At 44.2% G+C, this 26,580-nt stretch overlaps 1 protein-coding gene across 1 annotated transcript in view; it reads right to left on the bottom strand.

Annotated features, from left to right (window-relative positions):
- The window catches only part of FOXP4 (forkhead box P4), an 87,668-nt gene extending 76,611 nt beyond the window's left edge, over window positions 1-11,057 (bottom strand). The window contains exons 1-2 of the mRNA XM_033917779.1: window positions 10,969-11,057; window positions 10,546-10,661 (exon numbers count right to left, since the gene is read on the bottom strand). The gene's annotated coding sequence lies outside the window, so the exon portion shown is untranslated. The remainder of the gene's footprint in view (window positions 1-10,545; window positions 10,662-10,968) is intronic.
- Between the last annotated feature and the right edge of the window lie 15,523 nt (window positions 11,058-26,580).

Raw genomic sequence — 26,580 nt, 5'->3', positions numbered from 1 at the left:
TATTGTACATCACCTTGATTTACTTGTAAGGGAGGTGATTTTATCAAATAAAATTAAACCTCAAGACAATCCAAGACTTGAGGGTCCAGAATCCACACAACACTGCAGACCAACACACGAGTCACATTATAAGCAGCAACACACATCACCTTAACACAGGTCCTAGGATCAACGGTGTAACATCCAGCCAAAGGAAGTCATGCCTCGCTTTTACACTCTGACCAGATCCTGATATTCGCTGGTGAGATTTAATATGGGTATCCTGGACTGTCACACGAATCCAGTCGATATCCAGTGCCAGTACCTGGACTTGGTTAGGACTGCTATATTTGCACTCCAATAGGCCCAAAATTCAGTACAGGCGTCTGGATAACTTCCAAGTCCGCCCCTGGACTGCCTGGCACTAACCGGATAAGGCCTTGTTTAAAGACCAGTGAAGAGCGACCCCAAAATCCAGTCGGACAAACACGGAATTTCCTAAATGAAACTGAACTACCACCACCACTGTACCCCCAGCATGGCAAATGGCCCAAATCTTTAGCTAAAGGATTTACAGACTCTCACAGGACCATTTCCAAATATTCAACAAATGCAATTCCCCCAGACTGCATTCGTTAGCCCGCCTTAAAAATATAGAACAGGCTACATCAATTTAATGTACATTAACCTAAGAATTAATGAACGTGACAAGGTTCTAAAACGCATTAAACAATTTTATTCAAACAAAATGTGTGAAATGGAGGAGTGGCCTAGTGGTTAGGGCTGCGGGTTCAAGCCCAGCACTGCTCCTGTGACCCTGGGCAAGTCTCCATTGCCCCAGGTACGTTAGTCAGATTGTGAGCTCACCGGGACAGATAGGGAGAAATATTTGAGTACCTGAATGTAAACCAGGAGGGAGGAAGATTTCCAAAATGCAGTGAAGAAGCAGAAAATGACCCCTGTTTTTTTCATGCAGATCTCTAGTGAACAACTTCACAAAAACACTCCTAAAGCAGCTTCCTTAGCCTTGCTCGAAAGACATGCCCACAAAAGCAGAGTAGCCCTGGCTCTCCTTCTGGCACCTCAGGGTCTTGTTTCAGGGTTACCAGAACCAGCAAATAAGATCGCACTACACACCTGCAATCCAAGAGGGCAAGAAAGAGGAAAAACTGGTTAAAACCCAAGATTCCCAGAATTTGTGCCTGCTGTAAAGACAAACAAGCCTTCCCTCGCAATACAAAGCCTCTTGTTTTCCACAAACTATTTATCTCTGAACTGAGTTAAATGCCAAATCAGCCTTCAAGGGCAGCTTGTGACCTTACCTCAGGACAGTGCCGTCCCTCGGGGGGAGCCAAAACTCTTTCCATGGAAAGCAGCCCAGGTGGGAGCTGCCTCTCTCCCATGTCCAGGCAAAGCTGTTCAGTCCAATGTACAATGGACTGTCTGAACAGTGCCGTCTGTCAAAGCGGATAAACATATACGTGGTAATTCACAATGCTCCCAGAACCAGCGACGTGTTTTAGAAACTTGGAATGGTTAGACTGTACATTTCCATGTGCAAAAACCCACAGAAGAAGCAGGTACATAGCAAGGGGAAAGAACACACAGGCTTCCAGTTTGAAAACTGGAGCAACGCCAACAGGTCAAAAGTACCCGTGAGTCAAGAGGGGAGGCGGGACGCAACACAGGGAAAGTGTTTGCATCAGAGGGGGAGCGGGGATGAAGTAAGGTTAGAATAAGGTTGAGCTACCGGAATGTGAGATTGTTATTCGTGGTTTCACCAAATGCGGGAGGGTTTTTAAAAGATAACCACGAATAACATATGAAAAAGTTATTTACAGTTTTCCAGTATTCGTGGTCATGTTAATCCCCTAACCCCCGCGAATACGGAGGGAGAAGTGTTTACTGTGACTATATATGTCAACTGCTTTGATTGTAATCACAGAAAGACGGTATCTCAAATCTCAATCCCTTCCCTTCCTCCTGTACAGGCTACACTGAAGAACAAGTGTACCACATACCAATACTGATTATTCTGTGGGTAACACAAGTGACCCATGTGACACCATCCATCCAGGAAAGGGACTCCCAAACCAGCACAACCTCCACAACCCACTGCCTACCATCTTAGGGACCCAAGGAACAAATCCGAAGCCCCTCAAAACAAACCCCAAACTCACACTGCCCTAAAGACTGGATACATGATCAAAAGCCAGGAGTAGGGTTAATGGAGGAACGTGAACAGTGGAAATGAGGATGACAAGCAAGGTGATCAAGTTTCCAGAGGACAGAAAACTATTCATAGCTCATGTGGACTAGAAGAAACTGCAAGAGGACCGTAGGAAATTGAAGACTGGGCCTCTGATGCAACTTCCTGTTTCCATGAGGGTGAAAAGTAGCTGCAGGAAGGCTCTCAGGACAGGTAGAGGAAGCCTGCTTGCATCACAGATGCTGCCCACAAATCAGGCAGATTATTTTTGCAATTGTGAGATTAATTTGTATTAAAATTTTTAATTATCCAACAGCCCTACTCTACACATACTGTAGTCAAGCTTGGGAACTCGCTGCTGGAGCATGTGGTTAAAGCAGTTAATTTAGGTGGGTTTTTTAAAAAAAAGTTTCCATAACCTACTATTAAAGAAGCCACTATTTTTCCCTGGGATCAAAACTCTTTGGGATTCTGCCAGGTCCTTGTGATCTGGATTGGCCAGTGTTGGAAAGAGGACATTGGGCCAGATGGATCATCAGACTGACCCAGTAAGGCACCTGGTGTGCCGTACGGTCAGGGCCGCCATCAGGGCAGTACCACCAGTCTAGGGAGAGGGGCGGTCCGCCCCACGTGGACAGGAGAGAGCTGGACGGGGGACCCGCGGAGTTCAATACAACTCGAGCCGCGAGGCTCGTCTTCTGTTCCTGCCTGCCCTGCAGCTAACATATAGCCGATCGCAAGCGTTCCCCGATGTCAGCGCTGACGTCAGAGGGAGGGCTAAAGCAAAGCCTGCCCTCCGACGTCAGCGCTGACGTCGGAGAATACTTCCGTTCGGCTATTTGTGCGCGGCAGGGCAAGGCAGGAAGCAGAAGACGAGCCTCGCGGCTTGAGCTTCGTTTTGCTGAGAAAGTTGCAAAGATGGGCTGGGAGGCAAACACGGAACACAAAAGGGGGGAGGGAGTGCGTTTTGGACACAAGGCATGAACTTGGGAGAGAAAAAGGGAGGGAAAGAGATGCTGAGGTGGGGGAGGGAATGGGTTTTTGGACACAAGAGGACAAAACAGAAACCAAGCAATCCTCGCCCCCCAGTGCCCACAAAAAAGTACAGAGCCAGAGTAGACCCCCCCCAGCCATAATTTTAATGTAGAAACCCCCACAAACACAGGCACCCATACCACATACCAGACACACCAACCCTCACAACAAACACCCAACAGTATGATGCAAAAGAAAGAGATCCCAAATGGACTGCTCCAGAACAAAATCTCTTTATCAAAACAATCATCAAAGGTGGTCCAAATTTCACCCACTCTTAGATTGCTTCAGGGGTAGAATATGAAAAGCAATAATCAAAACAATCTAAATAAGAAACCAACATGATATAACATTTTTCAAAGTGAGTGCAGTAACAATGCTGATAAGATCACCAGCAGCTGCAAGCACTAGGAAGAGATAATGGTTACTGCAGATGGGCCTTTGGCCTTTAGTATTTGTACCTGGCCAAAACCCAAAGAGTAGCAGTGGCTTCCCCCATGTCTTTCTCAATAACAGACTAGGGACTTTTCCTCCAGGAACTTGTCCAAATCTTTTTTTAAAGTCAGCGACATTAACTGCTCTTACCACATCGTCTGGCAATGCATTCCGGAGCTTAACTATTCTCTGAGTGAGTGAGCGAGCTTTGACAGAGACTCCAGAAGACAGAACCTAAGCACACTACCGGGCAGAGGCTCTGGGTTTCTGGCCCAGAAATATCTAAGAAAAAGGACCATTTAAATTAAATGATTAATTTATGGAGCATGTATGGTTGGGCAGACTGGATGGACCATTCGGGTCTTTACCTGCCGTCATTTACTGTGTTACTATGAGTGAAAAAATATTTCCTCTTATTGGTTTTAAAAGCATCTCCATGTAACTTCAAGTGTCCCCTAGTCTGTAATTTTTGACGGAGTGAAAAATCGATCCACTTGTACCTATTTTACTCCCCTCAGCCGTCTCTTTTCCAAGCTGAAGAGCCCCAACCGTTTTAGTCTTTCCTCAAATGAGAGGAGTTCCATCCCTTTTACCATCTTCTTTGAACCTTTTCTAGTGCCACTATAACTTTCTTAAGATAAGGAGACCAGAATTGAACGTAATACTCCAGATGAGGTCGTACCATGGAGCGATACAGGGGCATTAGGACATTCTTAGTCTTTTCTAATAATTTCTAGCATCTTGTTTGATCGTATTGTCTACAATGACAAACAGATCTTAACATAAAACTCTGTTTTGCTTTTTGAGTGTTTCTGAGCATTTTAGTTCGGATCACAAATCCTTTAGTCTTCCCACTTCTGGGTATGTGAAAAATAGGTATTATTTTTTAGTACAATATGTATAAACAGCCCCAGTAATTGACCATGTAGAAAACCCCCCCAAATAAAAACTTGTTAAAAAATATGCACTGGTAGACGCCTTCAAAGGCAGACATCGTAATCACGTCTCTACGAGGTGTCAAAGGTCAAAATAGGTGCGGATAGCGGCAGAGATTAACAAAAGTCAAGCTCCTGTTTTAATTCTAATTTGTTCACTTGTTCCACTATAGTGTTTAATGTAATTATGCACAACTCGGGTTTTGTGTTTATTTATGATGGTGATTGTGTGATTTGATGTTTTTAATTTCTAGTTGCTGGTCTTATCCTCAATGTTCGTGCACATGATGTCATTCCTGGATCCCACATACTTTTAGAACGTTTATGTTGAAAAACTTTAGATTCTGTCTGTCTATTAGTTCAATGGTTTTGAGTATTCTACCCCTGAAGCAGCCCTAAAGTGGGCGAAACGTGGACCATTAAAGAGATTTTATTTTGGAGCAGTCCTTTTGGCATTGGTTAAATCACTTGGTCGGGGCTAGCACCAAAGTCAAAGCCGGCAAAGTCAGCACTTAGTTGCTAAAATGCCTTTAAGCGGCCAGGTTTAACGCACAAATGGGACCACACAGGAGTCTGTGCTATTTTTGCATAAGTGGCTCCATCTTGACCAGCTAAAAAATAACCAGGGCTCTGGTTTTCTGCAGACGACGACCATTTTGCTCACTTCTGATGAAGTGATTCCTAGATATCCAAAGCCGGGACCTCCGGTTATTTTTACCTTTGAACCTTGATAAAAGAACTGAGCAGTGGCGGAGTAAGGGGTGGTGCAGTCACCCTCCTCCTCTCCTTGCTGCGCGCACCCCTTGCCTTTCCCTGTACCTTTTTGGCGCTCTCTCTGATGTCACTAACGGGACCCGCGTCTAGGAAGTGATGTCAAAGGGGAGCCAACACCGACGTGGGCAGGCTCACGCAGGAGAAATTTAAAAGTTACAAGGAAAGGGAAGGGGGGGCCGCACTGGAACCCAGGATTAGATTAGCCGTTTGTCCATATTCATCACTTTAGCAGCCATGGATTACTGCACAAAAATAGGACAAACATTTATGCGATAAACGTGGCTTCGTGATATCCAGCACCATTTAGTCAACTAGCCCTGACCAATAATTGGGCCCCAGCTTTGAATATCGGTGGACAAATATCCGAACGTCTCAGCACGCTGTACATTCATGGCACAGTGTGTATGTGAGGGGGATGGTTCACAGGAAAGGAAGATCGGCAGGGCTGCCACGTAGGCCGTGTTTAAACAGGATCCCGTAAGTGACGCTTGTCCCTTCCTGGTGTAAATGCAAGGTGAACCGATACTGGGTTATACTGGTATGCCCAGACGGCACGAGTCAGACTGATGGTCCATCTAGCCCAGTATCCTACTGTCAATAGTGGCTAATCCACTTTAGTGCGGCTTCCGTAGTATTTCTGATCTGAAACTGTCTAAGGCAGTGGTTCTTAAACCTGTCCTGGGGGACCCCCAGAAATGTGCATGTCTGCTACCTACTTTATAGGCAAATCTTGTTCATGCATATTCATTAGGGATATCTTGAAACCCCGACTGGCTGGGGGTCCCCCAGGACAGGTTTAAGAACCACTGGTCTAAATTCAAATGGTTCCACATCGCAGGATACTAACCTCGGAGAATCACCCACTGCAGCAGAAAACCCCTAAAACCGAGCAGCTTCACTTCCTCGTTCTCGGTGGAAACAAAGGGACAGAACAGAACAAAGTCCTGGACTTTCGTACTGAAGCGCATCTCTTTACACTGCACACAGCGCTCCAGAGTACAAACCCAGCATTTCATTAAGAAAGAAGTTCTTGAGAATTTACATCCAACTGTGGATCTGGAGTCACACCTAAGCTCAGGGTACGTTCCATTTCAGGTACTGTAAACAGTCACCATGGAAAGGCCTTAGTACAGGGGTGTCAAAGTCCCTCCTTGAGGGCCGCAATCCAGTCGGGTTTTCAGGATTTCCCCAATGAATATGCATGACATCTATTTGCATGCACTGCTTTCATGGTATGCTAACAGATCTTATCCATATTCATTGGGGAAATCCTGAAAACCAGACTGGATTGCGGCCCTCGGTTACAGGCTTTACTTTCTCCAACTCCCTTACAGCACTCACCACTTCCGCAGCAAGTGATAAGCCAGGTGGCAGAGCTCTCTGCTCTCCTCCGCCCCAGCCCAAAGCCAAATCTTAGTCCATATGTCCGTAGCAGCAGCAACACCATGGTCTAAGTGTGAATGACCAGAGAGAGACATTATCCATCCTGCCTGATTATCAGCCAAATGCTGTCGAATCTGATGTGACCATCATGGAGCCTTCGGACCAGCATTGATGTGGCCAGTTACCATTCACTCAAGTACACTTATGGGACTTCATTTCATGAAGATACTTTACACACCGTTTCTTCAAAACTACTACAAAATGGTTTACAAGAAAAATGTTAAAAACTACAGCTATTACTAAACCATAAAATGCCTCCTTTTACCCTCGATGCGAGTGGCTTTGACAGACTTCTCAAAAAATGCACTATGAAAACACGAGAGCTTCTGCCATTTCTATCATAGGAGTAACACCGTGGAACAAATGAACGGGACATTCAGAAATTTAAGAAAATTCTTCAAACTACACTGTTTTCAGAAGCTTTTCAATAAAAACTGGTTTTAGGATGAATGGTACAGTGAAGATCTAGTGAATTAAGGTTCCTGACGATGTAATTATGCATTTGTAACCTAAGATATTTGTATAAATCCTGTCTATTTTACTCTGTAATGCTGCTGCCTAGGAATAGGCGGTTGATAGATTCTGAAACAACCCTGCCTAAGACTGCTTGTGAGATTACAGATATGAGAAATCTCTTACAAATCCTCGGAGAGTTTATTCCAGAAAACTGAACCCCCCCAGGAAAAGGCTTCGCCAAAAGGGACCATCAGTGAAGGATTTTAAAAACCAGCCATTACAAAGGCACCGACTTTTATGGGCAGAAAAAGACCCCAATGTTCAATGAGAGGCTTAATCGCATTGACCAGATAGATCTTTGGCAACCGTCAAAAGTTACCCAGCTGCTAGCTGGTATTTAGAGGGGTGCCCATACAATTGCCTGATTAAAATAAAGATGGCCCCCAACTCCTCTCTGGCCCATATAGTAACATAACCTAGTAGATGACGGCAGATAAAGACCCGAGTGGTCCATCCAGTTTGCCCAACCCGATTCAATTTAAAATTTTTCTTCTTAGCTATTTCTGGGCAAGAATCCAAAGCTCTACCCGGTGCTGTGCTTGGGTTTCCACTGCCAAAATCTCCGTTAAAACCTACTCCAGCCCATCTACACCCTCCAAGCCATTGAAGCCCTCCCCAGAACCATCCTTAATCAAAAGGCCATATACAGACACCGTGCAAGTCTGCCCTTAGTACTGGCCTTAGTTCAATATTTACTATTATTTTCTGATTCTAGATCCTCTGTGTTCATCCCATGCTTCTTTGAACTCCGTCACCGTTTTCTTCTCCACCACCTCTCTCGGGACTAACCAGGTAGAGCTGTGGCAGCCTGTGCCACGATGCCAGTAATATCAACAGGAATGACAGTCTGTCGGATTTAAGTGGGTCGGAGTCTTCCAACCTGATTAAATCCCACTGAATATCAAACACCCCGAAAAGTCCACAGCCTCACCACTATATCCCAAGCCCCGAGCACCCCTAGGAGTCCACAGCTATGTCCTACCAAGCTAGAAGTTACTGTTGAAATGTCACCTCTCATTTCTACCAGGCTAGAGCAGGAACATACGCAACAGATTAACAAAGAGAGCCAGAGACCTTTTCATTGGGCCCTCACGTTGATTTTTTCCTCATTTCTCAACCTTTAGTTCTTAACAGCTGGCGTGGTTTTGCAGTCCGAATAAGCAACATGGTCTTCCAGCCATAATTTTCTATATTCTACAAGTTCAGCTAGTTGGATCATTCAGGTAAGACCCGCTCCCCTAAAATTGCATATGGGCAGAGATGCCTGCCCAACCTGCTCTCCTTATCCTGTTATACTGCAAATGACGGAGGAGAAAGACCATCTGACTCATCCTGCACAATTATTCCTGACCATGCTTTCAGGGACAAAGTCTCTCTCTCTTCCTCTTTTGTATTCCACGCTGTTCATTAGAAGCGAATGATGTGCATTCGTTAGTGTGTATTTGGCTGGTTAAGGCACCTTAAAAATTTTAATGTGTGAAAAAATCAATTTAATGCACATTAACCTTCAGATTAATAGGTACATAAAGTTCAAATAAGAGTTTACAAATATTTTATTAATATGAATGTGTGAAATAATAAAGCACCAGATACAAAAAATAAATAAATAGGGCTCTGGTCTTTGACCTAAGGGCCGTCATGGGAGCAGACCACTGGGCACGATGGACCAAGCAGTGGCAATTCTTATGCTCTAAATAATAAAATAAAAAACAGAGCCATTGTGGACAATACATTGACATTTTTAACCCAGTGTCACAGCTGCTAAAAATGGTAGCATATTAGGGATTATCTGAAAAGGCATCGCAAAGAAACCTGAGAATATCATTAAGCCTCTGCCTAGGTCCCTGGTGCAACCACACTGAGAAAAAGATATAGCGCAAGTGGAAAAGGTTCAGAGAAGGGGAAAAGAGAAGTGAAGCAGGTTATGGCTCATGAAAGAACTTTAGCAAACTATGAGTTGGGTAATGATTGGTTAACCTGTCAAAGAACAGAAACACAGGAAAAGAAAATCAGAGAAAAGCACCTCACATCAGCCAGACAAACATCCGGATTCCTGGGTCCCCTCTGAAGGCTGCCAAACACCTGCAATTATGCCAGTGTCCACTAGAGCTCCCAGAGCCAGACAGATCCAGCTGTTTTCTGCTTCCCAGGTCCCATTCCTCTGGGCAGTCTGCCAGAGAGACCCGGCTAAAAGTTCGGATCTCAACTGAAAGTTCGTGCAGAAGCAATTAGAGACCCTGTAGCCCGCCAGATAGACCCAGCTGCTCTTTGATTCTACTGTCAGACAACACAGTCGTGGATGTCTGCTACTACTCTAAACATTTTCTATCAACTGAAAAAAATCACCACTGAGTCGAGTGAAGAGTGCGCTATAAACACTAGAATGGATCACATTTACAGCAGCTCTACACAATATGGAAAGACTTTACAATCTAGCCAAGTCCCAGCTCCAGCTCTGTGGGTCCTGCTTCCTTACCTCACTCCAAGCGATCTCTCCTGAGCTGGCCAAGTGGCAGGTGCTTTGGATGTCTAGGTGGAAGCAGAATTCAGAGCCCCAGGAGGTGGGTAGAAGGAGTCTTATGCGGGGCTCAGACAGACTTCAGGTCCACATTAGTGATGGTTTGTGGTCACTAATCATGACTGTAGTGATGACTAGATGAAGGACATAAAAATGGGAGGGGAGGGGGATGCTCTGGGGAGTTGAAAATGGAGAATTAGGGCATCAAAGCCCAACAAATACTGGTTCTGACCAAGCTGGAAATGCAAATGAGTGCGAATAAACTGTTGTGCCCTGCCCCTCCCCCCCCAAAAAAAAGAAAAGAAAACCAAACTCCCACCCAAAATGTCCATCAAGAATGCACAAACTACAAAAGGGATCTGAAATCCTGTCTCAGCCCTGGAAAATCTGACTTTCATTGAACTTCCTTGCCAGAAGAGCGAGCCTGAAGCTGGACCCACTGGACCCCGGGGCTTCTGCAGACTCTGCTCTGGCAACCATGAGGCACAAAAGAAAACCTACAACAAGCCATCTGGAAGGAAAAAAGGACTCCGGCGCCCCAAATGCTGGCCAGATCAGGAGCCCACAAAGGGACCCCCCTCCAGCCCCACAGGCTCGGCCAGCATTTGGGGAGGGGGAGACAAAGAGAACTTGGAAAGCCAAACAAAGAGCCTGAAGTGATGCAACTGGACTTTGGCGAAGGATCTGTCAAGCAAACTGACCTTTCAGGAGAGCTGCGGCTTGAGGGCCATTTGCAGGAGATGCTGGACCTGGACGATGATGGTCAGCAGCAGAGGCACCCACGTGTCATTGGGCCGGACGACCCCTTCGCTGGAGCCTGCGGATCAAGCAGAAAGCGGACCTTTGACCGAGACCGAAGCCGAATCCAGGTCCTCCTTCTCTCCCTCCCTCCCTCCCCCCCGGCAGCTACTTTGTGCAGCGCAAACTATGGGGCTGCGACTTGCTTTGAAAGCAAGAAAAGCCCTCGATCTCCGGCTCCCCAGCCGGACCGGCCAGTCCCGGGGGATCGACAAAGAGCTGGGCAGCGTCGGGCTTCCGAGCGACAAACTTGAGAAGTTTTGGGGCCTCCCGGGACGGGGGCGACGCCTCTCCCTGTCCCCCACCTCCACCCCACGGACACCCACCTGCACCGCCGGCAGCAGCCGAGCACCAGGAGCTTCCCTCCTGTCCCGTGTGCGCGGCTCAGGCTCCGATCGGTACCGGGGCTGGGACTGGGAGGGACCCGGGAGGGGGAGGGGAGAGGGAGGAGGCAGCCCGCGACGCCCGCCCCGCTTCTACCATAAAGCCTCGAAAGCAGGTGCAGCACTTTGGGAGAGGGGGAGGGAAAGGCATCTTCCTCAAAATGCAATTGCACGTCCACTAGGACAGTAGAGTGGCAAAGTTTTAAACCCACAGTGGTCCATTCTAGCCCAGGCGGCAAACGTGACAGAACCCCAACTAATAGCAACATTCCATGCGGAATCCTCAAAGAATAGCAAGATTCCGGAACCCCAAGTAGAAGCAACATTCCATGGGAATCCTCAAAGAGTAACAAGATTCCGGAACCCCAAGTAGTAGCAACATTCCATGTGGAATCCTCAAAGAATAGCAAGATTCCGGAACTCCAAGTAGTAGCAACATTCCATGGGAATCCTCAAAGAGTAACAAGATTCCGGAACACCAAGTAGTAGCAACATTCCATGCGGAATCCTCAAAGAATAGCAAGATTCCGGAACCCCAAGTAGAAGCAACATTCCATGCGGAATCCTCAAAGAATAGCATGATTCCGGAACCCCAAGTAGTAGCAACATTCCATGCGGACTCCTCAAAGAATAACAAGATTCCGGAACCCCAAGTAGTAGCAACATTCCATGCAGAATCCTCAAAGAATAACAAGATTCCGGAACCTCAAATAGTAGCAACATTCCATGCGGAATGCTCAGAGAATAGCAAGATTCCAGAACCCCCAACTAATAGCAACATTCCATGAGGAATCCTCAAAGAATAGCAAGATTCCAGAACCCTAAGTAGTAGCAACATTCCATGCGGAATCCTCACAAAGTAACAAGATTACAGAACTCTAAGTAGTAGCAACATTCCATGCGGAATCCTCAAAGAGTAACAAGATTCCGAAACTCCAAGTAATAGCAACATTCCATGCGGAATCCTCAAAGAATAGCAAGATTCCGGAACCCCAACTAATAGCAACATTCCATGCGGAATCCTCAAAGAGTAACAAGATTCCGGAACTCCAAGTAGTAGCAACATTTCATGCGGAATCCTCAAAGAATAGCAAGATTCCAGAACCCCAACTAATTTATTTATTTATTTAGATTTTTATCCCGTCCTCCCAGTAGCTCAGAACGGTTTACAAGTAAACATTCACAATGGAGTGAATTGGACATATAAGATTATACAGTAGATTTAAATACTTGGACATACAAGACTGTGCAGCAGTTTAGATATAGGGACTATACAGCAAATTAAGAACAGTAGTTTAAATATAAGTAGTTTAGTTTAGATACAAGTTATTTGAGTATAGGCTGAGAGTAGACTATACAGAAATTTAGGCAGAAGATTAGAATGGAGAAAGAAGGGTAGAGGTGGGGTTTAATGGGGTTGGGTGTAGACTGAGGGTGACCTTTAGTTGAAGAGGAGGGTCTTTACCATTTTCCGGGATGTCATTAGTGAGTTCTGTAGTCTGATTTGAGGGGGGAGTTGGTTCCAGAGTTGGGGAATGAAGTGGCTGTAGGAGCGTTTGCGGGCGGTTTCTGAGAGGAGGGACCTTCCGGGAGGAATGCATAGGCATATCTCCGTTTCTGCGCGGAGGGTGCAGGTGGGGATGTAGATGGGAAGCTTGGATTTTATGTAGGAGGGGGTGGTGGCATAAATTGTTTTGTGTGCTATTGCCAGGGCCTTGAATAGCAACATTCCATGCGGAATCCTCAAAGAGTAACAAGATTATGGAACCCAAAGTAATAGCGACATTCCATGCGGAATCCTCAAAAAGTAACAAGATTCTGGAACCTCAAGTAGTAGCAACATTCCATGTGGAATCCTCAAAGAATAGCAAGATTCTGGAACACCAACTAATAGCAACATTCCATGCGGAATCCTCAAAGAATAGGAAGATTCCGGAACCCCAAGTAGTAGCAACATTCCATTCGGACTCCTCAAAGAATAGCAAGATTCTGGAACCCCAAGTACTAGCAACATTCCATGTGGACTCCTCAAAGAGTAACAAGATTATGGAACCTCAAGTAGTAGCAAATTCCATGCGGAATCCTCAGAGAATAGCAAGATTCCAGAGCCCTAACTAATAGCAACATTCCATGCGGGTCCTCAAAGAATAGCAAGATTCTGGAACCCCAAGTAGTAGCAACATTCCATGTGGAATCTTCAGAGAATTGCAAGATTCCGGAACCCCAACTAATAGCAATATTCCATGCGGAATCCTCAAAGAATAGCAAGATTCCGGAACCCCAAGTAGTAGCAACATTCCATGCGGAATCCTCAAAGAGTAACAAGATTAAGGAACCCCAAGTAATAGCAACATTCCATGCGGAATCCTCAAAGAGTAACAAGATTCCAGAATCTCAAGTAGTAGCAACATTCCATGTGGAATCCTCAAAGAATAGCAAGATTCCGGAACCCCAACTAATAGCAACATTCCATGCAGAATCCTCAAAGAATAGCAAGATTACGGAACCCCAAGTAGTAGCAACATTCCATGTGGAATCCTCAAAAAGTATCAAGATTACGGAACTACATGTAGTAGCAACATTCCATGCAGAATAACAAGATTCTAGAATCTCAAACAGTAACAAGATTCTGGAACCCCAAGTAGTAGCAACATTCCATGGGAATCTTCAGAGCAACAAGATTCCGGAACCCCAAATAGTAGCAACATTCCATGCAGAATCCTCAAAGAGTAACAAGATTCTAGAGTCTCAAACAGTAACAAGATACCAGGACCTAAATAGTAGCAACATTCCATGGGAATCCTCAAAGAATAACAAGATTCTGGAACTCCAAGTAGCAGCAATACTCCATGAAGAATCCTCAAAGAATAGCAAGATTCCAGAACCCCAAGTAGTAGCAATATTCCATGCGGAATCCTCAAAAAGTATGAAGTTTACGGAACTCCAAGTAGCAGCAATACTCCATGAAGAATCCTCAAAGAATAGCAAGATTCCGGAACCCCAAGTAGTAGCAACATTCTATACGGAATCCTCAAAAAGTAACAAGATTACGGAACGACAAGTAGTAGCAACATTCCATGCAGAATCCTCAAAGAATAGCAAGAGTCTAGAGTCTCAAACAATTACAAGATACCAGGATCTAAGTAGTAGCAACATTCCATGGGAATCCTCAAAGAGTAACAAGATTCTGGAACCCCAGTTTTTGGTCCCATATTTGCATCGAGTTATCCGTGTTCTGGTAGGAATGAATATTGAGAAGCATAAAGTGTGCTTTGTGTAGTTTAATTTTGTGGTTAACCATTATGTGTTGTTAATACGATTATATTGTGTGTGTGTGTATATATATATATATATATATATATATATGAAAAATGAATGAAAAAGATGGTGTTACAATTATTACTATTATTGGGGCAGACTATGGGGCTGAAATTGGGTGGAGATGGGCGGGGTTTGGCCCATGACTTAGCCTAGTGTTCTTCAACTGCTGGTCCGCAGACCGGTGCCAATTCACAAAATAATTATTTTATTTTTGCTGGTCCATAGGTGTCAAAAGGTTGAAGAACACTGATCTAAGGAAATACTTTTATACAGAAAGGGTAGTAGATGTGTGGAACAGACTCCTGGAATAGGTGGTAGATACTGTGTCTGAATTCAAGAAAGCCTGGGATAGGCACGTGGGATCTCTTAGAGAGAGGAAGAGATAATGGTGACTGCAGATGGGCCATTTGGCCTTTATCTGCCATCATGTTTCTATGTGGAGGTGGTTACAGCAGTTAGCATAACTAGAGGCTCCTTTTTCTAAGGTGCGTTAGGGCATTAACGCAAGGAATAGCGCGCGCTGAATTGCCGCGTGCACTAGATCTAGTTCTAACCACGTAGCACGCAGTAATATCCTGCGTGCATTAAAAACGCTAGCGCACCTTAGTAAAAGGAGCCCTAGGTTTAAGAAAAGTTTGGACAAGTTCCTGGAGGAAAAGTCCATAGTCTTTTATTGAGACAGACATGGGGGAAGCCACTGCTTGCTCTGGATTGGTAGCATGGAATGTAGAAAATAAGAAATGCCACTGCTAGGTCAGACCAGTGGTCCATCCTGCCCAGCAGTCCGCTCACACGGCAGCCCTTAGGTCAAAGACCAGTGTTCTAAATGAGTCCAGCCTCACCTGCGTACGATCCAGTTTAGCGGGAACTTGTCCAACTTTGTCTTGTTTTCCCCTATAACAGACTCTGCAGTAACCATTATCTCCTCCTCTCTCTAAGAGATCCCATGTGCCTATCCCCTGCTTTCTTGAATTCAGAGACTGCCTCTGTGTCCACCACCTCTTCCGGGAGACTGTTCCACACATCTACCCCCCTTTCTGTAAGAAAGTATTTCCTTAGATTACTCCGGAATCCTATCACCTCTTAACTTCATCCTATGCCCTCTCATTCTTGAGCATCCATTCAAATTAAAGTGACTCGACTCATACGCATTTACATCACTTAGGTATTTAAACGTCTCTATCATATCTCCCCTCTCCTGCCTTTCCTGCAAAGTCTACAGATTGAGATCTTTAAGTCTGTCCCCATACGCCTTATCACGAAGACCACACACCATTTTAGTAGCCTTCCTCTGGACCGATTCCATCTTTTTATATCTTTTTGAAGGTTCAGCCTCCAGAATTGTACACAATATTCTAAATGAGGTCTCCACAGGGGCATCAATACCTCCTTTTTCCTACTGGCCATACCTCTCCCTATGCAACCCAGCAACCTTCTAGCTTTTGCTGTCACCTTTCCAACCCATTTTGCCATCTTTAGATCATCACATACAATCCCACCCAAGTCCCACTCTTCATTTAGTATAAGACTGTGTGCTCTAGGAAAGAGAAATTGGATGTATGACCCCCAAATTTTGTCTCTTATGATGTCCCTGTGCCCCGTAGGATTCCCACATCATCAAGGCATGGACCTCATTTCTCCAGTAGCAAAAGGAGGGAGGAATCTCCTGAAGCCACTATAGAAACCTTGCTTAGGAACTGTTTCACTCCCCTACCTCAAAAGCTCTTAGAAGTTTGGTTCACTAAATTAACCCCTACACTGGACATTTGGAGGGGAGCATCAAGTACCCATTGGAGATAACTAACCCCCCTCCCCCCGGCCTACTGGACTTGATGAACCATTGGTCTAACTCAGTAAGGCTATTCTTATGTTTTTATGTTAAACAAAAAAAGGCCCCGATTCTTCTACAGCTCCACATTGCACACTGGCATAGTCACAGGAAAGACCTGCTTTTGAGAAAAAAATATGCTCTATGTACAACACAGAATTGACATTCCCATAACTCAGCGCTATGCACCATCCCTGGAATGGTTTTAAGTAAAGAGTTAAACTGAATGTTGTCTAGAGGGCATCCCACTTCCCTTCCCCAGGCCTCCTTTAAAAAACTGTAGCACTTAGCCAGCTGAAAAGCCATCAGTGCTTTATGTAGTCAAGAAATCGGAGCATCATCCCGCAAAAACAATCTCATGGTTGGTTACTGAATCGAGCCGCTATACTCCGTCAGTCTAAACATGAAACAACGACAAAGTTGTTGATAAGGAAAACCATCCGCTGGTCGCAGTGCAAATCTTTGTCATCCTCTCGTAACAGATAATTTATAAGAGAAATACCCAATACCGCTTTGTCCATTCCTGGAGAAAAATCTGCATTTCCCACTATGTGTTAGGCGAAGAAGGCCATTCCACAAATAATGCAGGGACCACAGAAACCCTGGATGTCCAGGCATGCAAACTGTAATTGAAAAGCCGTGTCCGAAAGTAAGCCTTTTCAAAGGTCAGTGCCGCAGCCTATGTACTCCCCAATATCCAATCTCAGATGTTTTCGTAAACAGGCTTGGTTATATGACTTCAGATCTGACATATACAACCCTCCCTGACCACAATTACCAAATAGGAAATCCACCTTCAATTTAGCCTTCTTCCCCCCCCCCCACCTCCCAGGAAATTTTCCCACTATGCTCCACAAGGCCACCAGGTTCCTCCCCAGAAGATGAATGGGCAACAATTGTAGAACGTAGAGCCAATGGGGAAGACGGCCGTATGAGAGAGGCTTATTCTCCCCAATTAAGATAAAGGAATAAAGTTCCAACTTTCTAATTAGCTCTGTGTGTCCTTTAATAACTTATCCATATTCAGTCTAAATAAAGAGGGAAGATTCATAGGTAACAAAATACTTAAATACTGAAAGGACCCTGAGGCCCATTTCAATGGAAAGGAGTCACCCAAGGCCCTGCGAAAAGAATCCAAATCCATTAAGGTTTCAGATTTGGACAAATAGAACTTCAAACCAGAAAAACCTCCAGGAATATTGGAAAAGATTCAGAGGGGCTCTGCAAAAGCATCTATTTTAAATCCCTCCTGTCTAACCTGAACACCTCAAATCTCTGAATTACTCTGGTTTTATCACTTTTTAACGTGTTGATTTGGCTTAGTACGTCTTCCAGATTCACCACGATTTCTTTCCATTCTTCCACATCATCGCCTTTGAAAACCATTTCCGGTTCAGATCTCTTCCAGCTTCTTCTGTAAAGAATTCATTCAGTCACTCCGCTATGGCTCTATCCTCCCTGAGCGGATTTACTCCGGAAGAAGTATTTTTTAATAATGCTTTGAAGATTTTTTGTGTTGGATATTTTTGAAGCAGACATTATTACGTTTGATTTTTTTTTTTCTTTGGGACATTGATTTTGATTTGGGGACATTGATTTTGATTTTTCACAGAGGGACTTTGTGACAACATTCATCATTTATATAAGTGCTTCATCCACCCGATGAATCATCAACTACAAATCAAAGATAAGTGTGAAATTCACATTAATATAAATATTATTTGAAAGAAACAATGCTAGTGAAAGCTATTAGGAGGCAGGTGGGTGCAATCATGTTTAATATACCATCATCATAAGACACTATTGCCAGTGTGAATATGGTTGTATGATAACACTGTTATCACACTATTAGATTATTTGCGACAAGGAAGAGATTGAGATGGTTAGATTAGGATTTCATTGTGATCGATATATTAATGGCTGCCATCCTAAAATCCACTTTACAGCACAATGGGATCAGCATACAATTTCATTTTTGGATGTATGTATTACAATGGACCAAGAAGGCTTTAAAACTGCAGTGAAGAACACAATGTTGGCTTTCTCGAGAATGCAATCCCTATGGTTTGAAAGCAAATATTCCTTTTGCACAATTCCTTAGGTGCCAAAGAATTTGTTGTACTGATATGGATGGAACTTACGGAGAAATCAAAGGAGTTGTATCAGAAATTTCTGCAGCGAGGATATCCTGAGTCAGTTGTAAAGAAAGCACATAAGAGAGCCTTATACAATCTGTGGGAAGGTCTCTTTCAGTACCAGCCTCCAGAGGAACCTCAGAAACTGATTCCATTTGTTTTGTGTTACTCCAGACTTTCAGCCCAGCATCAACGGGCTATGAGACCCCACCTGGCACTGTTAAAAATGCATCCATGTCTTTTCTTTTGAACGTAATCAAAGCCTGGGAGATATTCTAAGTCCGAACATGCTACCGCCTCAAAGAGTAGTGAATGATGGGGGCAGGCGTGGACATAGGGCTTGCGGCCAATGTTCAGTATGTGAGATCATGGTGGAAATGAGTGTATTTAACCATCCATAGACAGGGAAAAGATATGAGACATCGTGATTTGGTGCCCGTGCTCACTGCTCTATGTTGGACAAACCTCAGGCGTGTTAAGAAAGCAAATCTTGGAACATCAGAAGAGTGGAGGAGCCATTGGTTTCACAGTCTTTAAAATCAACATTATTTTAATGCTTTAAAATGTGTGGCATTGGAACAGGTGAAGGAATCCCCAGTGGCGCAAACCTTCCCAATATGAATTAAAAACAACACATCCGTATTGAATGGGTTGCGTTTCTTTACATTACAGCGCGTGTGTAGATGAGGAACTGTGAGGGAGTGGACTGATTGGCTGTTTGTTGGTCAGGGGGAGGAGCAAGCTGATGCAGGAGGTAAACTTCTCCCTCTGTATTCGCTGTGATAGGGAATTAACAGAACCGCAAATACAGAAAACCCGTGAATAACTTTTTCATATGTTAAAAACTATCATGAATATGGTGAAACCGTGAATAACATGGTAGGAGACCTGGCCTGTTCCTGAAGGAGAGGCAAAACATAGCGAAGAAAGTGCCGGGAATTGGTGATTTTCTCTGTAAACGCTTCCTTCCTTTCATTGGTTTAAAGACAGGATAGTAGCAAAACATTTGAATCTTCAGAGGATCTGCTGGTTCCAGACAGGTGTCAGAACACCACAAAAACAGTGGTGCCCAATGCAAGAAAGCAGTGACACTGAAAACATGTTTTTTTCAAAAAATACTTTACTTTTTGTGGTATTTTGCTTAACATTGGAACTGAGAAACACTCTCAGTTAAAAACAGTCACCTAGTCAAATATTTACCTCTGGTTCTGGAACTCCTGAATGGAGGGACCCAATATTTTTGAAAAGAACCAAGTTCACACGTACAATTTGTTTGGAAATTAGAGCTAAGATATAATCCATAATCCTTATCTGACTCAGAACTGTAGTTGCAGTTCTTTGTAAACGGGAACAACCCTGTTTGTTTGAGATGCAATCAATATCAATTTGATCACACTTGAATGGTAAATTAAATTTGTTTATTTTACACAGTTTAAACAAGTGGTCGACATCTTTATTTAGTTGGGTTTTTTTTTACTACTTTCAATTATTCTTCTTTTTTAAATTGTAGCAAAAGCGGTTTTTAGTGTAGGCTGGTGATGAATGTTCTGCTCTGTTCTCAACATTCGTAGAGGTCCTGAATTTTATTTTAAAAATTTATACACACCTATAGCTAGGTGGTTTGCAAATAACCATTAATCCAAACACAACGCACACAATCCAGCATAATAGAATCTCCAAATTATACAGATAACAGAAATGTGATTGCAAAAGAGCTTTTAAAAGTCCATCTATTAACACGATATAGCAATATATGTGTATATAGGCGGGATGTTGGATTATGGTATAAATGTGTCTGTGTTGAAAACCATCTCAGAAAACGCTCTCTATTGTAACACCTTTACAGAAGCTCATGTAAACCGCTCTGAATTGACTCCCTAGTCATTAGTAGTGGTAGAGAAGTTTTCAATAAACATTAAACAAAGGTCCAGAACTTTGCTCCTGCAATAGCAACAGTAGATGCTCTAATGTCGGCCTAGTGAACCTTTGGCATCCTATCCTGCGACGGCAGCTTGATCTACGTGGACAAAACACAGAGGAGCAGGAGAGCATGTAGGGCTTGATGAACGATAGACAAAAACTGGCAGCCAATGGAGTTGACGAAGCATAGGGGGAATGTGCTCACAGCTTGCTAGCGTATTGGTACTGAAACATTTCATGGTGATTATACATTTAATTGCAATAATTACACTGTAATATAATTGCATCACCTCACCACTAGGGGACTCTGCATCAGTCTTGTTGGTCTCCCTTCTACTTGCTCTAATTCCACTATAGCTTTTTTAAAGATGTGACTGCCAAACTTGCACACAAGGTGTGGTATCAGCATGGAATAATACAGAGGCATTATATCTTCTTTACTATTTCTTTCCTAATAATTCCGAGCATTTTTTTTACTTTCTTTGTAAATGTAATGTAATGTAATGTAATTTATTTCTTATATACCGCTACATCCGTTAGGTTCTAAGCGGTTTACAGAAAATATACATTAAGATTAGAAATAAGAAAGGTACTTGAAAAATTCCCTTACTGTCCCGAAGGCCAGTCTTCCAGTCTCATAAGATCCTCCTGTAATTTCTCACCTTGTTATGTGTTTAGAGGAGAGGAAGAAGTAATCCTATCAACAATGGAACTTTTCCTCTCAGGGTGTCTAGAAGCACTGGTAATGCAGCTCGAATACTATATGTACCAGCTGTAAGTTCAGTGATACCAAGATGAACAATTATAAACCCCGACTTTGTCCTGCCAGGACTGAATCTTGCAGATTAAAAGTTAATACCTCAGCTTACAGAGTTGGCCCCCAGCCTCTAGCATGGCTGCCTCTGGTTTCTATTTTGGATGGTGGTGCAGTGGTTAAAGCTACAGCCTCAGCACCCTGAGGTTGTGGGTTCAAACCCCACACTGTTCCTTGTGACCCTGGACAAGTCACTTAATTCCCTTATTGCCCCAGGGACATTAAATAGATTGTGAGCCTGCCGGAACAGACAGGGAAAAATGCTCGAGTACCTGAATACATTCATGTAAAACCGTTCTGAGTTCCCTTGGGAATGAATAAATAGTGTGGAAAGTTTCAGCCTCTGATAAGCAGAGCTGGTATTGTGACATCATAATGCCTCATTCCACCAATAAGAGCCAACCTCATTAGTGATGTCACAATGGCTTCATTGTCCTATACTTAGTTCACTTTTGCTACATTTTCTAGAGTGGTGCAGTGGTTAAAGCTACAGCCTCAGCACCCATGCTGCTCCTTGTGACCCTGGGCAAGTCACTTAATCCCCCCATTATCCAAGATACATTAGATAGATTGTGAGAGGGAAAAATGCTCGAGTACCTGAATACATTCATCTAAACCGTTCTGAGCTTCCCTGGGAGAACGGTATAGAAAATTTGAATAAATAAATATCTGGGGGTCACTTTTTAATTGAGTCTATAAGCAAGGAATGGCTACAGGGCTTCCATCTGATGGTTTTATCCGGAAAGTTCTTCCAGAGGCATTCTGTGTCTCTTCCTTTTCCAACAGCGGGAAGTGAAAGTGCACTGACCTGCAGTCTCTGTCCAAGAAGGCAGCTCTTCCCCCCCTCCCCCCCCCTTTCCTACTCACATCTCATCTTCACCAGGGAAGCGGCATTTTGCTTGAGGGCACAAAGTGAATTAGTCAGTAACACAGAAATCTCTGAGATGTCTTTAGAAGTCTCAGGAGGAAGCAGATGTGAGAGAGGTGAGCAGAGAAGATGCCTATAGTGAAGGCAGATGTCAAAGAGGTAGCTGACAGGCTTCGGAGTGGGGATTAGGGGTAGATCAGGACACTGGCAGAATGCAAAAGGCTCTGGGGCTTCAGAAACTCCGAGTCTTTGGGAGGGGAGGGTTGTTACGCCAGGCTCCGTCTCAAATCCACTTTTTTGAGGCATGCCCATCCTTTCATTCACTCTGCAAGAAACTCCCCAATCCCCAAATTAAATGTACAGCGCTGTGTATAGAAATGATAAATAGTAGTAGCAGCCCTGAAAGGCTCATCTGGCACCTTGTGATCTTGTAGTGAACTATTTCCACATGAAATGATCTTCCTCACTGTTTAAACCTCCTGCCTTAAGGAAAGCTTGAACATCTCATCTTTACCTCATGCGGAGAGGGAGCTGCCCCATCCTCTCGGCTTCTCCCTGTCCCAAACTGGAAGAGCACTATTACTCTCCCTCTCCTTCCCAGTTCTCCCATTGTCCCACATAGTTCATAGACTGCCGACGGCTGAAGTCTATTAAATCCTGAGTGGTATAGAATGGTTACAAGTGGATCGATTTTTTTTTTTCTGCATCAAGACTAGGAGACACTCAATGAAGTTACAGAGTAATACTTTTAAAACCAATGAGGAAATATTTATAGAGAATAGTTAAGCTCTGGAACACATTGCCAGAGATTGTGGTAAGAGCAGAAAGTGTAGCTGGTTTAAAGAAAGGTTTGGACAAGTTCCTGGAGGAAAAGTCCATAGTCTGCTGTTAAAACAGACATGAGGGAAGCCCCTTTTTGCCCTGGATCGGTAGCATGGAATGCTGCTACTTTTTGAGGTTTTGCCAGGTACTTGTGACTTGGATTGGCTTCCGTGAAGATGGGACGGACCATTGGTCTGACGCAGGAAGGCTATTATGTTTTCTTGAGGTTACCTGTTCTTTCTTTGTGATGATGTTTTGACAATGAGGAGCTGAGTGGAAGTACAAAACAGCATGAGAATGTTCCTGAAGCAGCCCTTGGTCTGTCCGAACCGTGCCCCCCCCCCCCTTCTTTAATTCCTTCATCCTGTTGCCCTGACACACAATCACATCACATCTCTCAAAGGGCAGATCACTACTTCTCCTTTAGCTCAGGCACCTGGAAGCCAAATATCACCCCCAGTCTCTGTGGACTTCTGTTTGGCCCTTTGACCTCTGCCACGTTTTAGCGACCAGGCTGCAGTTTCCTGCTCGCTCCCATTCTTTTTATTTGATACAAAATATTCAACCTTCTATGTCCGTTCTCCCCTTATTAACTTTCTTTTAACTTCCAAGGTCGTTGGGGACACAGAGCGCCACCAGTCCCTGTTTGAAATGTGAATACTATTGGCGTCCATTCCCACCGTTTCCACGGTAACACAGTAACCATTAATTTTCAATTAAAGGAGACAAAAAGCCGCTGACAGCTCGAGGTCTACTGAAGATGTCAAGAATATGTATTAATATACAGCAAGAGAGGTAATTGTGTGTCCATCTTCCCTAGCAAGGCAAATGGGGGGATAATTACCAGCTAGAAAGCCAGTCTGTAATTTACTCCGTATTGTCACCACAACCCCAGATATTAGCATAAATTAAAAGCAGAGTTTATTGTTACCCTGGTGCCATGATATTCCACCCGCTTCTCTTTCCAGTTTAACTGTTTCTTGTTTACCAGAAATTCCTTCTAGGACATCTCGCTCCACTAAAAACATCCAGAACAAAAGGACAGACTTGGGATTTCGGCTTTCCACCTCAAAACTCCTACCCTTGTACCCCTAGTCTCAGGACCTCTCTCCCCGAGATAAGCTCAAACTCTTCACCCTCAGTTACTGTCTCTCTCAGTTCATTGCACACCAAATCCCAGGGTCTCTCACTCTGAGACCATCCTGAGTGCAAGGGACCTGTCACTCTGAGACATTTCATTCCCTCCACTTTCAATCTCAGGGTCTCTTACCAAGAGACGCTCCTATCCCCTATCCTCTCAATGCCAGGGCCTCTCTCATCCACTGCACTCTTAGGCCTCTCACCCTATCTTTCCTTTCCCTGCACCCCGAGTTGCAGGATCTTTCCCCTTTTGCATTCTCCAACCTCTCGCCCTGAGATATTTATGTCCCCGAGGGTAATGGAGAAGCTGGTCATTCTGTCCATCTTGGCTCATCTCAAAGCTGGAAGGAGAGGTTCGGCTGATTTTCTTTCTTCCTTCCTGCTACTGAATTCATGAATTTCCCTGAAAGGGAAAAACAGGCTGCCGATATCATATCCTGAGAGAGCTGTCCTTCAAGGGGAGGATTTAGTATAATTACGCTTAAGGGAGCCACCTGTCACAGTCAGTCACAACATTGACCTGCAGCTTGGGTACTGACAGTCAAATTACAGGCTGTAGGTTTCCTCCTTCCTTAGATGGGAGATGACTTACAGAGAAAAATCAGCACCCTGTCCCTGGAAAGTTGGTCTTGTTCATCACTTTTTCCTTCTTTCTAAGAAACAGAGCCATTGGGAAACTCAGGAAGTGCTCTAACTCAGTTTTGTGGGTATCTTCCTTTCTGGGGTACTGGCCCTTTAAGATGGAGAATCAGGGATGAATGCGTGGAGAGAGGAAAACTGAACACACGGGGAGCAGTAAATGATGTGGAAAGAATGTGTTACGGGCACTGTGTTGTGAGTAAGGTTTTTTGGTAATCTTGCACTAGCAGAAAACACAGGGCCAGAAGAGCTGAAACGCCTTCCCTCAGAGACTTTTGCTGCCTCCAAAGAGAAATTAATCAGGGAAAGAAGAAAAACAGACAGGAGGAGGATACACTGGAGACCTGACAAGCACTTACGCAAGTTCATTTAGGGTCCAATATTATGAGTGGCCACTATAAGAATTTAATGTGTGCTAATAACTTGGAAAAAAACAAAACCCCTAAGGGAGCGGAGTATGATCAAGGTATAGATGAGACACGAGGAGGAAAGCTCCTTCAGAGGAAGAGGTTAGTGCTGTGAACCTGGAAGTGTTACACTCCAGAAGAAACATGTCAAGGACCTGCCATCCCAGCTCAGTCTGGGACACTATTGACAGGCCCTGATGTACGAGGGGACATGACTTGTAGCTGTGGAAAACAGAGTCGTCGTCGTCCCCCATCACTACGATGAATGGATGTCATAAATGGAGAAAATCCCTGGGTACATGTGAACAGAAGCTGATGGCAGGAGTCCAGCCACGACCCCAATTATCCTGGAGATGCAGAGGAGCAAGAGGAAGCTTCATGGAAGAGCCTTCCACAGAGGTGGAGGAGTCAGAAACCACCAAAGGAGTGAAGAAAGGCTGGAGAAGCACAGAATGGATCCCTGGTGCACTCCACTGGCAACTTGCCCTCTAGGTCTGCATGTTGCGGTCCTTAACTTCTACTGTAAGGCGAATATTCATCTTCACCTTTACAGCAGAAGAATTGTATTAAAAGCTGATGGCATCATTATTGGCCTAATGGGAGTCTAGAGAAGAAGTCCCCGGACATTTTTTTTTTGTTCTCTGGGTGTTAGTGGAGGAGGTTGTAAATGAAGTATAACTGTGACTGAGAGGGGACATGATCGAAATATTCAAGTATTGAAGGGAATTTAGTAGAGAAAGAGAGATTGTTCACCCTCTCTGAGGTGAAGAGAACCAGAGGGCACTCTCTAAAGCTAAAAGGAGATCGATTCCGTACAAACATAAGGAAGTTCTTCTTCACCCAGAGAGGGATGGAAAACTGGAAGGCTCTTCCGGAGTCTGTCATAGGGGAAACACCCTCCAGGGATTCAAGAAAAGGTTGGATGAGTTCCTACTGGAACAGAACATCCGTAAGTAAGGCTAAACTCAAATAGGGCACTGGTCTTTGACCTAAGGGCCGCGGCGGGAGTGGACGGCTGGGCACAATGGATCACTCTTATGTTCTGTTTCAGTTCTTCTTGGGTTTCAATTAGTTGGTGATCTTGCGCTCTTTCTGTTATTGATGGAGAGGTCACCTGGGGATGATGGTAAATGACTGCTTTGACCTCGACCTCCTCTACAACTGTTTCACATGTTTCGGGTGAAATTTTACGTAGCACTTGTTCTTGTATTTCTTCTTGGATGTTCTTCTGAATTTCTTCGCATTTCACATCCGTAAAAATCTTTTTTTCTGGTGATCAGTCACTTCCAATCTGCTAGGTGTTGTTCAGTTATTTCTGAGTCCAAGTGTTTTTCTCACCATAATTCAAATATTCATGTTAAGTAGCCATGTTTTAATGGGCCTGATCATAAGTAGAAACCATAATTTCCCTATTTTTAGCAATTGTCTATTTTTGTCAAGTTTGTGGTTGTTCTTCCAGGAACTCTGCAGAATGCAACCCTGGTTTCTCATCTGATGGACCCAAATCTCATAGCCCATTTGTTTCCAGATAACATCTGATGCAGTTCTTGTTGTCGCAGGCGATGACGACCCAGTTTAGGATTTGTTTTTCTTTTTGACAGCAGATTTTAATGGGTTTGAGAGATGTTTAGTCTGGCTTCTTCTCAGATGCCTGTTGACCC

This window comes from Geotrypetes seraphini, chromosome 13, assembly GCF_902459505.1.
Source record: "Geotrypetes seraphini chromosome 13, aGeoSer1.1, whole genome shotgun sequence".
NCBI lineage: Eukaryota > Metazoa > Chordata > Amphibia > Gymnophiona > Dermophiidae > Geotrypetes > Geotrypetes seraphini.
Note: the sequence above shows the minus strand (reverse complement) of the source record. Positions and strands in the feature narration are given on the sequence as shown.